The sequence below is a fragment of the Cebus imitator genome, unplaced genomic scaffold (assembly GCF_001604975.1).
Source record: "Cebus imitator isolate Cc_AM_T3 unplaced genomic scaffold, Cebus_imitator-1.0 Scaffold83, whole genome shotgun sequence".
Classification (NCBI taxonomy): domain Eukaryota; kingdom Metazoa; phylum Chordata; class Mammalia; order Primates; family Cebidae; genus Cebus; species Cebus imitator.
In genome coordinates this window covers 1,231,138-1,244,226 of record NW_016107398.1, presented here as the reverse complement: position 1 = coordinate 1,244,226, position 13,089 = coordinate 1,231,138, and the positions used below count along the sequence as shown (strand labels likewise).

General features: G+C 39.3%; 2 protein-coding genes across 2 annotated transcripts in view; one reads left to right on the top strand and one right to left on the bottom strand.

Moving 5' to 3' along the window:
• The window catches only part of LRRC9 (leucine rich repeat containing 9), a 131,565-nt gene extending 125,188 nt beyond the window's left edge, over positions 1 to 6,377 (bottom strand). Inside the window, exons 1-2 of the mRNA XM_037740475.1 lie at positions 6,184 to 6,377; positions 7 to 132 (exon numbers count right to left, since the gene is read on the bottom strand). The gene's annotated coding sequence lies outside the window, so the exon portion shown is untranslated. The remainder of the gene's footprint in view (positions 1 to 6; positions 133 to 6,183) is intronic.
• The window catches only part of RTN1 (reticulon 1), a 470,076-nt gene that overhangs the window by 150,044 nt on the left and 306,943 nt on the right, over positions 1 to 13,089 (top strand). The window lies entirely within an intron of this gene.

The following is a 13,089-nucleotide window of genomic DNA, read 5'->3' as shown; positions in this document are numbered from 1 at the left end:
TCTTACCTTATTCCCAGTTTAAGTTGTTAGTTCTCTCACTAGATACTCATGTTTCTTTGAACAGGCTCTGGTTGTCCTTTGTATTACACTGCTGTGTCTAAAAGTGAACACACTTCTCTAAGTATACTTAGACTGCAAAGAGAAGAATCGTTAGGGCTTAGCAACATGCTTGGCATAGTAATACATGTTTATTTAAAAAAAATCCAACTTCTCCTTCATTCTAGAGAATATGAACCAATTAATACTCAAGTAGCTTCAATAAAAGTTAATCCAACTTTCATAATTTTTAATATTTGTAGTATATTATTCCTGATATATTCTATCTAAAAAATATAAGAATACTGCTTTTAATATAATGACCTGACAAAGTGAGATGTAGAAAATGGTATACAGTATAATCACTTTTTACAGTAACAACTCCCCCATAGGCATGTGTGTATACATGTATATATATGTAAATGAATGTGCATGCATGATTAGTGTCAGGAGAAAATACAAAATACAGAAAGATACATACAAAGTTGTTAACATGAGTTGCCTTAGATGCAGGTGAAAGCCGCTGTGGATAGAGTATAAATGTAAAGCTGGATGGGGATAGATCTAGGCAAAAATGGAAAAGAAGAAACTATACTTTTTAAAAAGCATGTTTATAATTGCCTAGTATGAATATATAGATATTTATTTATTATTTCTACTATGGGTACACATTAGGAGTGTTTCCAGTTGGGGGTTCAATAGTGCTTCTCTGAACATTTTTTCATATAGGTCATAGCCACAAATTTCTTTGTGGTTTCTACCTAAAAGTGAAATGAGAAAGAAACAACTATTATTATTTGCAACATGAGTGAGATTCACAGAAACAAATGAACAAAAGAAGAGACATACAATGAGTAATACTGTATGACTCAATTTATGTAATATTTTTAAACAAACTGTAGCATTAGAAGTTAGGATACTGGCTACCTTTTAGGGAAGAGCAACTAAGAGGAGGAAAAAAGAAGGGCTTCTAGAGTGCTCATATTGATGTATTTTTTGATCTAGGTGCTGGTTATGTTCAATTTGAAAATAAAATTAGATACTTAAGATGTGTGTGACTTCTGTATATATGCTACACTTTAATGATATTCTACTTATATTTCTATTTTAAAAGCATTTATATGCTTATTTTATTCATTTATGCAAAATTATGTACCTGTGCTGGCATATACATACATTAAAATGTTAAGAAAAAAAGATGATGATTTGAGTCCACGTATTTACCTATCTGCCCTCCCCAAATCCCATGAGAATGACTACAGAAATAGGAAAATAAGAAAAGAAAACAGCAATGCTACAAAAAGAGCAATAATTGCCAGAAATATTGAGAAAGGTCTTTTAAATATGACACAGACAACATCAGATTGAGAAAAAAGCTCATCAACACAAACCAGAGTCTGTTTTCACACTGCTAATAAAGGCATGCCAGAGACTGGGTAATTTATAAAGGAAAGAGGTTTAATTGACTCACAGTTTCACATGGCTGGGGAGGCCTCAGAAACATAATCATGGCAGAAGGGGAGGCAAATACGTCCGTCTTCACATGGCAGCAGGAGACAGAATGAGAGCTGAGTGAAGGGGGAAGCCCCTTGTAGAACCATCACATCTTGTGAGAATTCACTCGCTATCACAAGAACAGTAAGAGGGAAACTGTCCCCATGATTCAATTATCTCCACCTGGTCTTGCCCTTGACATGTGGGGATTATTACAATTCAAGACGAGATTTTGGGTGGGGACACAGTGAAACCGTATTACAGACCAAAATTCAAGGTACCAGGAAAAGAAGCTTCACAAAAATATTCTAAAAAAATCTTCAAACTCAGAGCAGCAGTGGTTGGGAAAGGGGTAGTTGTGTATCATATATAAGGGACCAAATCAAAGGACTTTGAGAAATGTACCAGAATACTGCACACAAGTCTGTATTTCTACTCATGCTTTGTAAACTGGAGACATTGTCCTACCATGCTGCGTGCTATGGTTTGAATGTGTCCCCTTCCAACTTCAGGTGTTGTCAATGTGATAGTACTAATAGTGGGCCCTTAAGAGGTAATTTGGTCATGGGAGTTCCTCCCCTTCCAAATGGCATTAGGTGCCCATTAGCTGCTCGTTTCAAGGGCTTGATGGAGGAAGTTCATTGCTTTTTTGCCCTTCTGACTTTACCATGTGAGTACATACTGTTCCTTCCCTCCAGAGGAGGCAGACTTCAAGGCATCATCTTGGTAGCAGACACCAGATGCTGATGCCTTGATTGTGGACTTCTTAGCCTCCAGAACAATGAGAAATAAATTTCTGTTGTTTTTAAATTTCCCACTTTGAGGTATTTTATTACAGCAGCATGAAATGGACTAAGACAGTGAGTCAAGAAGGAGGGAAGGGAGGGAAGGGAATCTAGCACCACAAAGAAAAATACAGTCAGCAAATTATCCTAATACACCGGACTCTGTTCATTCATTCATTTGTTAATATTCATATTGAAGGCAAAGACAGAACCCCAGACAGAGAATGACAGGGGTGGGAGGAAGGAGAAGAGTAGGACCTTATAAGATGATAAGGTGAAATCATGGCAAAGAAATGAAGGAAATAAGGGAGTGTGAGTGTGAGCCATGAGGGAATCTGGAGAAAAAAAAAAAAAAGGTGGCAGTGGTAAGCGTATACTTGGCATGTTTTCAGAATAGCGAAGAAAATTATGTGTCTGGAGTACATTGATATAAATAAATACTGGGAGGATGTGAGGTCAGAGAGGTATTTCAGGGCCAAATCATGTGCTATCTTGTAGACCTTTGTAAGAATTTTGGATTTTATTATGAGTAAGATGAAAAGCTATATGAGGATTTGGAGTGGAAGAGTAACATGAACTGTAATAAGTATTGAAAAAGATCACTCTGGGTACTCTGTTTAAAGTAGATTACAGGGTTTGGAGCAAAAGCAGGGAGACTAGTTAATGGGCAGTTGTAATAATATAAGTGGGAAAGGATGGAGATTGAAGTAGGGCAGTAGTAGTGGCAGTGGTGACAGTGGTTAGATGAATGGTCTATATTGAAGGAAATGCTGTGCTGTGCATTCCCTCTCTGCTTCCCATTGGCAATTGCAACTTTACCCCATTCTTGGACAACCTCAGGATGTTACAGCAGAGGCCGCAAGAGAAGCTAGTCAAGAACTCAACCTGAAAGAATTTGGAGACTCCATCAAAGGCCCATTCATAGATGCAGGCCATAGTCCTACCTCTCTAAGTTTATTTGAATGGTGCACCAAGTTAAAAAAGTGTTTTGCAGCACCTCTACTTATTGGAAGAGAAACCCTTATATTCTGGATTAAAGTCTGTGAATAACAAAGGATAGATTAGCTGCCCGCCCCCACACAAAGGACAAAGGCTTCCCTTCGAAGCTCCAAATTCACCAAATGGTGTTCTAGGTTACCTTGTCTCTATCCAAGATATCTATTCCAGAAGGAATTAAATCGTTCTCTTTGTTAAACAATGATCACATACACTGGGGCCTAATTTTGGACTTTCTAATCTGTGTTTTTCCTTAGCTCTGTCTATTCCTGCACCAGTACCTGTTTTAATTACTGTGATTTATGTTGTAAATTCCTATCTCATGTTCTTTTTTTGGCAGTTTCCTGGATATTCTTCCATGTTTATTTTTCCAAATAAAATTTATGATTATTTTGTATTTAGTTAAAAAAATTCAGTTGGGATTTTGATTAAGGTTACATTATAAAGATTAATTTAGGGACTGTTTAAGAGGCTGAAGGTCTTCTCTAGTTCCTCCACAAAACCAGAAGCCATCAGGAACTTCTATGGCTTTTACACTTCACACTGCAAATCTTGGATTAATCTTTCCACTTTGTATTGCTACTGGAAAATTTTACCTAACCAGCATGGAGTTGAAGTTACTGCAAATGCATGGTCTCTAACTTCGGTTAGATCTTTAGCAACAAATGTTTTATATTTTCCTCAACTTCCTCTCCTAAGAGAGCAGGACTAGAGACTCAAGATTCATTACATTACCGACTAAACTTTTACCACTTTTTTCAAGGTCTCTCTCTGTCTCAAAAGAGATCCTGACCCCCTTTTCATAGAGAACAGAGATGCCATCAAATGCACATTCCTTATTTCCTTCCCCTCAAAGATGTATTTCTTTCCCTTCCGACTCCTCTCTTAGTAGGAGTTCTTCCTTTTGTCCAAAACAAATCCCTTTTTCTATGTATTGATCCCATCCTTATCTGTCTTTTCTGGAGTATTGCTGTCAAATTTTCCTTTTTCATTTATTCCCATATTTCCTTTTCAAGGGTCTCTTTTATTTTGTATATAAATATGAGGTCTTTCCTATCTTAAAAAAGTCTCTCCATGTTCTTCTAAAAATAGCTGGGTTTAGATACTGTTATGGTGAAGCTTTTAGATAATCCTTAGCAACACGTCACTTCCTACATTCAGTCCTGGATTCACTGCCATCGGGACTGAGGACACACCTCAAGCTACTACAGCATCTTTTTACCGAGGTCAACAATAACCTTCCAAGTGCCAAAGACAGTGGACATGTTTCAGTTCTCAACTTGAGCCTGACATGGCATTTTACAATGCTGATAACTCTCTCCTTTTTCTACTTTGGTTCATCTTTCTCCTTGGCTTCTCTCTACTTGTCATTTCAAACTTACTTTGTGCTTTTCAAACCAATTGTTTTCTTCATGGTGAAAAATCCTTATCTTCTTCTGTGCAAAAAAAAAAAAAAAAAAAAAAAAAAATCCAACTGCCCACATGAAAAAGCTCCATCTGAATGTGCCACAGGCATCCCAAATTCAGTGTGTTCAAAACTGAACCCATTATATTTTCCAACCAGCCTGCTTCTCCCAATGTATGCCTTCTCTTGAAATAACACTACCACCTTTTTATTGGTTAAGCTATTATCCTCAACCAATCTTTGACTCTATCACCCTAGGTTCATTCAATCCTTCTGCATATACCTCTTAAATGTCTTATTACATTTTTTTCCTCCTTACTCCAATTCTGCCTTGGTTCACATCCTCATCACTTTACCTTAACTGATGTCCTCCCTGTAGTCTGTCTTCCCTTAAGTCCATCCTCTACATTACTGTGACAGTCTCCTGAACGGTAAAGTTGCTCATGCTATACCCCTTTGGAAGATATTCATGGTTTCCATGCTCTGACTCCTGCCTACCTCACAGGCTCATCAACCACAACCTCCACAGAGGTTCAGGCTACAACTATTGTTCTCTGGAACCGGATGGCATGCGTCCTCTCCCTAAAATGTCCTTTTCCTTTGGCTGTATGGCATATTCCATACTTCCCTAAGGATTTAAATCAAGGATCTTCTCTGTGAAGACTTTCATTCTCTCTGGTAGTGTTATAAGCATTCTCTTTCTTGTGACTCTGGTTAAGGCTTGCACATACTCTATGTATAGTACTTGTCACACTGTAATGCAGTGTTTACAGGCCTTTCTTCCCTACTAGGTTACATGTTCATTGAGGGCAGAAACTATGAACCTGTTACAGGTTTATTGCCTGGCACATGCTAGGTGTTAAAAAAATTTTGTTTAATGGGTTGTCATGCCACAGGCATATGGTATAATTTAAAGACATAATTGTTCTCCATGACCAGAGGTACAATGACAATCAGAGTACAAAGGATAATGTTTCTGTCTGCCATGAGAGTTGGGTAGGGTGTCATTCTGAGAAAACTACTTTTTTTTCTGCACAGTAGAAGTCCTGTATGGGTCAAATTATTTCCTCGCTTGGGTATAAAAGGATCAGAATCCATCAGTTATCACTGATGGTCCAAATAACCCCACTTCACTCTCTAGATGAGCAGTGTCAGGTTTGGTCAGGGAGCACTTGGCTCTCCCAGCCTAGAACCTTAGCCGGTGCAGTAAAGGATGCATAGCTGGCTGTAGGCCACCCTCCCTTTCTTTCTCTTGAGCTTTGTTCTAGTACCCTGACTGCCTCAATAAAGCCACCTCACTGTCTTTCATCATTACCATCTTCATTGCACCATTATGGGGTTCCCTAGACTTTGCTTCATTGGCGTCTTCTTGGTATGGCTTGGAAGGAAAAAGAGGAGACGAAAGACTCCCGGGGCTCTGCTTACAGGTGATGTACGACCGAAGGCCGCCAGGTGACGGATTCTCACCTTATCACAGAGACTGGATGGATTCCGGGGCAATCCGATTCAAGTCAGAGTCCACTCCGACTTCCCGATCCCTGTCTTGCAGCAGCAGGCAGGAAACCCTCTCCCGCCCCGGGCCTGGTGTGTACAGACTGCCTGGCGCGGTTGCCGAGGTAACCTGCTCTCCGCCTCAGGCGACCTCCGGGTGAGGAGGGGGATAAACGGGGCGGGGAAAGCGGAGGCTGACCCGGGTCTGCATCACGTGGTGGCGACCTCCAACCAATCAGCAGAGGCAGGGGTCCAACCGGAAGACCCCGCTGGGGCTCCTGGGAAACGGCGGGAGCTTCTCCTTCGCGGGCTTCTCTGTACGTGAGCTCAGCTTTTCAGTTGCCTTCGCCGGTTCACGGAACGTGACGGAAAGCAACGCGTTATTGGCTAGATGGCGGGGATCTATTCATTGCCTCCTCCAGTTCCACTCTCTCCCATTGAATATCTTTGGCTCTCGGGTCCTGGAAGCCCGGAGCCTCTCTGGCCCTGAACCCCGAGGGCATGGCGCTGTGACGTCACAAGGCGGCAGGACAGCCAGGACGAGCCCCGACCCCTAGCGCGGCATCCTTCCCGCGGCCAGCGACCACCGCCTCCGGGGAAGGTAGCTGACCGCAGCCAGAAGCCGCTGTGCGCCCGGCAAGCCGAGTGGAAGGACCGCGCGGGCAAACTAACGCCCAGTGCGGTCCGGAGAAGAGAGGGACCTTCCGAGGGTCTTCGAGGCGTTCTCGGACAGTCTTTTGAGTGCCTTTTAAGCATTCCAAAATGTTCAGGAGGCAACGGTTATTTACAAAATAAAGTAGAATTAAAAGTAGGGACAGGGCAGACTTTTCAGAGTGGGCAGAGAGACTGAGAAATGAACTTAGTAAAAGGCAAACCAGAGCAACCGCAGGTCTCGTGTCGTTCTCTAGATCTGCGCAGTCCAGTTGAGTGCTTGCCGCTACCCAGACACGCGGGGCCTGTGATGGCTTGAAATGTGGCTAGTCCGAATTGACCTGTGCTGTAAGGTACGCATTGAAATTTGAATGCTTAGTATGAAAAAAGGAAACTCTTTCGTTATTAAACTTCACATTGATTACATGTTGAAATACTATTTTTGATACATTGGGTTAAATAAAAAAAATTGTTAAAATTATTGTTTCTATTTTGAAAATGCGGCTGTTAGAAGAATTTTAAATTGCATGTGTAACTTGCATTACGGTTTTTTTTGGACAGTATTGCTCTCTTTTATGTGGTTCAGTCGGTTTGTATAGAATAGTTGTGATGTTCAGTTAATGCAAAATATTGTCTGTAGTGCTCTTTTCTGTCACCAGATGGCCACCTCATTAAATAGACTACAGTTTTAAACTGCTTTCCCAAGAAAAAAAGTTAAGATTTTAGAAATATTTTCATTTAACAATTGTCAAAAATTTCAGCATATTTGTTTTTATTCAATTAACTTTATCTGTAATATAGACCGTTTGTAAAGATACATAAATATATAGAAAAATTGGTTTTCCCTCCACGTTCTTATTTCACAGAAAATTGTTTCTGTCATTAATAGATGATTAGAAATATGCTATTTAAAATATTTGTGGCTTATGATTTTCAAACTAATGCCAGAAAAGTCAGATTCATAGTTTTTACTTTTATTATTATCTTCTCTGAAAATGTAGTTGAACAAGGTGACTTGTCTTTGGGGAAATTTTCTTCATAGAATAATATAAAGACTTAATTAGAACATAATAGTGGAGATTTCTATACTTTTAGACATAGAAATTTGATCATATACCAGTTGAGTGAGTTATCTACACTAAGTTTCTTATTTTGGGGGGGTCTAGCTCTTGGATGAAAGTATAGACATTATCAAAGTACAATTTTAGAAATCTGTTGGGATTTTCCTGAGCAGTAGAAGACTGTGAGAGAGCTAACAGTTTTCTGTACATGATATAAACAAATAGTTTTAAGATTGTTATTATTCTAGGTGAAGCTCAAGGATCTGGCCGGTCAGCAGTTGAGTCTGAGTTCTTGCATAGTTGTAGACTTAATAACCATTGGTGACTTGCCAAAATAAAGCCTTTTTCCACAGGGTAAATCTTAAAAGAATCACCTGTTGTTCACATATTTGAAATGTTATTTGAAGCAAAAGATGCTTACAGTTAAAAGCCATAGAAGCAATACAAAAAGAGTGATCATTTTTGTTAATCTCCTTTTCTCACTTTAAAGCAGCTTTATTATACAGTTTCATGTCTGAACAAAAAAGGTTGGAAATTGAAACTGCTAAAGAGTCAAGCAAATTAAGTAATCATCAAATTGAAATAAGATTTCATTTCATTCATCTCTAATCATACTCCTAGACAAAGGCCAAACCATATTAATTTAAATGTTTATTTATGGGTAAAGGCATCTTGAATCTGAAAACAATTGGAAAGAGTTGTTACCACTAATTATAGTAAATTTACTGTATCACATCCTGAAATAAAGAATCACTGATTTTAACAAAATAGAGAGGTGACTTTACAGACCCAAATAAGAAAATCTTGAATTACATAATTATTTGTTAATTAGAACCTTTTAAATAGATTGTTAAATTTGGTTTTCAAAACAGTCCTATTCTTATTGGTAGAGAACTGTGGAGACATCTAATTTCAATTCTCCTTTGTAATAGTGCCTTTACTTCCAGAGAACCAAGTCTGGAGGTTTTAAATGCTAATTCGATGTATGTATTTGTGTAGACATTTGATCCTTATGTAAATGAGTACTTTTCAGCTAATGATTTTATCTGTAAAAATTTACTGTTTCACATTTAAATTTGATACAACATAAAAATCACAAATGCAGCACTACTTAGGGTTTGCTTTGGCACTGGAAGAAATAATTATATGGTGCTTATAAAGTCATCAATAAAGGTCCTGTTGTTATTGATGCCTAGCAATGAATATATATTAAGATCAAATTAAAAGTTAGGGGTTGTTCTGAAGTAAAGTTTTAATTAAACCAACAGAATGCTATTTCTAGTGGGTCTATCTAAAAAACATAATAATCTTTGTTCATGATTTGTTTATATATAATTAATAGACAGGCTTTTCTTAAAAGGCAGCCAGAATGGAATTTTAAGAAGGCATTCCCTCTGTTTTAGATATATTTGTATTTAGCTGTAAGGCAGCAGATTGGGGATAGTGAATTTAAGCAGGATGGTAGTCTTAATTCCTTAGAGAGCTCACCAGTTCTTTGCTGGAGAAGTCTTTCCTCTCTTCCTCTTTTCTTTTTTGTCCTTTAGACCTTAGGCTTATAACGTTGATTATATTTCTCAGGTCGAAGTACATCATCATCACTAGTCTATACAAGAGTCTTCTCTTATTTTTTCTCAGTTTTTTTTTATCCAGCCCCACCCTTATCCCAACCATATTTAATGCTTCCTACATACTTTTAGTTATGTATTTATCTTTGAAAAACAGGCAGTGTTATTTGTGTGTCTATTTTTAATTTTTGTAAGTGGTATCATGCTATAAATTTTATTGATTCTTTTTCATTCCGTGCTATTTTAAGATCTATCCACAGTTTTATATGTACATCTAGTTCATAGATTCCTATTGTCAGCTATGAGAGGTAGCCGGGGTGTCAGTAGGAATATAGCACATTTTCCATTGTGTACTCTAGGTCCCTGTGTCTGTTGCTGGAAGTGAAGAATAGAGCCAAATGGAGGGAATAAGTGGAAGCAGAATGTCACAGGACTGATTACTTCTAGATGGCTCTAGAAAGTGATCTTCAGGATTTTTTTTTTTTTTTTTTTGGTAGTGCAGGGATTGTGTGTATGTTGAAAGGGTGTCAAATCATTAATTAGGGTCTCCTGAGAAGTAGATAGGATTAGACTTGCAAAAGATATAATGGGCAAAGGAGCAGGGGAAGGTAGGAATTCTTCAGACCACAATGCAGATCTGATACCTGAGGAAGGATAGAAGGATGGAAGGATTGAATAGAGAGAGCCTCAGACTATGGTACAGTTCAAAGAAATGTTCTGCCAGGTTGGTGGGGAGCCCCTGAGCCAAAGTCACCTGTTGGAGGAGTTCTGCATCTGACTTGTATTGTGTTTCCCTAGTGTCCATTGTCAGCCACCGAAAGCTTTGCTCTGCCCCCTGACACATTGGAAGCTGTCCCAGAGATCTCTCCTGTACAGACCAAAGCAAAGATTTTGCCTTTTGATTCACAGGAGCAATATATGTGAAGGCTATATTTTTTGTTTTCTGTACAGTGCTTTGTTTTAGGGGGAGGAATTAGTGAATCGATATGATGAGATAGATGGGTTAGTAGGTGGTCATTAGGAAATGTAGCAAAAGAAATATGCATCCAGGTTAGTTGACCTGTGGCTGATGAGCAGGAAATAGGTCATTACAAATATAGAAAGGTTTCAACAAGAGCCTCTTCAAATAAAAAAAAATTGAAGGCCATAATTAGAAATAAAGTGTAACTTACAGAGGAAGAATACATTTTTAAGACAGGCAGCAGTTGGGATAGATGGAATTTGGTCTAAGTAATAAAATGCACTGTCCTGTGAGGGAATCAACCAGTTTAACAACATTGGCATCTTGAGAAGGGACTAGGAGCATTATACAATTAACAATGATCATTTTAAACCTGGGCTACATAGTGACACCCTTTCTCTAACAAAACAAAAATAAAAAATTAGCCAGGTATGCTTGTGCATTCCTGTAGTCCCAGCTACTCAGGAAGCCTGAGGCAGGTGGATCACTTGACCCCAGGAGTTTGGGGTTATGGTGAGCTGTGATTATGCCACTGTACTTCAGCCTGAGCAACCAAGCAATATCCTGTTTCTAAAACACAAACAAAACAATAATCATCTTAAAGGAGCATTTGGGAGTTGAGAAGGAGTATGTTTTATTTCATTTGATTGCTGTAAGAAAATATCATAGACTGAGTGGCTTTTAAACAACAGTCATTTCTCACAGTTCTGGAGGCTGAGAAGTCCAAATCAGAGTGCCAGCATGGTCACAGATTCTCCTGAGTTGCACACTGCTGACTTCTTACTGTGCTTTCAGCTAGGAGAAAAGGTAAATGTGCTCCTTTGGGCCTTTTTGATGAGGGCACTAATCCCTGTAGAGGGTTCTGCCCTGATAATCTAATAACCTTGTAAAACACCCCACCTCCTAATCACCTTGGGGATTAATATTGCAACATTTGAATTTGGAGGAGACACAAATATTCAAACCATAGGATTCCACCCCTGGCCTTCCAAAATTTATGTCCCTCTCACATGCAAAATACATTGATTCCATCCCCAAAACTCCCAAAGTCTTAACTCACTCCAGCATCAATTTAAGTATAAAGTGCAAAGACTCATTTAAATATTTAAATCAGATATGGGTGAAACTCAAGGTATATTTCATCCTGAGACAAATTTCTCTCTAGCTGTGAGCCTGTGAAAGCAAGCTATGCGATTTCAAAATATAGCAGGGCAGACATAGAATAGATATTGCCATTCCAAAAGGGAGAAATATGAATGAAGAAACAGATCCCAAGTTCAAAACCCAACAAGGCAAACAACATTAAGTCTCAAGAGTTGAGAATAATCTTCTTTGACTCAATATCCACCTTCTAGATACATGGAGGCAGAAGTTGGGCATTGAGCATTAAGATGGCCCAGCCCCATGGCTTTGTTGGACACAGCCCATGCTGTAGCTCTCATGAGTTGGAATCACTTGCCTGCTACTTTCCCAGGCCAGAGTTGCACATTGGTGGCTCTTCCAATCTAGGGTTCTAGGACCCCCTAACATCTCCTCTGGGCATTGCCCTTGTGGGAGCTTTCTGTGTATTTTTGGAGGCCCTCAGTTCTCACTCTTGAGAACTAACCTATCCATTCAGCAAATGCCAAATTGTGTTCCCAATGTAGGTGCACCTTTGTCAGGAAAATGTGGCATCCTTAATGAGTTTCTAGTGGCTACGAGTGGGGAAGGATGAATAGGGAATAATAGGGAAGGAAGCATAAAGAACACTGTTTGTCTAGAGCAGGGATTGGGTGGCCCTTGAAGTGAAATCTAACCTGCCACCCGATTTTTAACAAAGTTTTTATTGGAACACAGCCACATCCATTTGTTTGCACATTGTAATGGCAGAGTTGAGTAGTTTTATAACAGAAACCATATTGCCTGCAAAGCCTAATGTTTATTGTCTGGACCTTTAGAGAAAGTTTGCGAACCCTAGGTCTAGAGCAGCACAAAATGCAGAAAACAAGTAGCCAATTTATGAACTTTAGGCAGGAATGCGCACAGCTAAAGACTTAAAGGGCCAGCATTCAGAGTGGTTCCCCACTCTGAATATGTTATTCTTCTATTCAACAAATACTTTGCCACTTGCAGTTTTAGATTATGGAAACATAGCAGTGAACCTTCAATTCCAAACTTCTTTTTCAACCCTGTTATCACTAGCTTCTAGATTCAGGGTGCTCAGACAGAAAGCTGAGGCCTCATGATCTAATCACCTCCCTAAACATCCCACCTGAGGTGAGGTCAGATGTTTATCATGCTGGCTGAGGGGAGGAAAGATCTGGTGGGAGGGGCCTTTAGACTTCCCCTGTGGGAGAGCAGCAAAGGGACAGATAATTATCAAAGGGAAATTGGGTACTATACTGGGTTGAAAAGCAGGTCCCCAAAATACATATCCACCTGGAACTCCAGGATGTTACTGTATTTGGAAGTAGGATATTTGAAGATGTAATCAGTTAAGATGAGGTGATACTAGATTAAGGTGGGCCCTAAAACCAATTACTGGTGTCTTTGTAAGAAGGCCATGTGAAGACACAGACCACAGAGGGAAGGTCACATGATGACAAGTGGCAGAGATTTGGACTGATGCAGCTGTAAGCCAAGGAACACTGAGGATTGCCAGTCA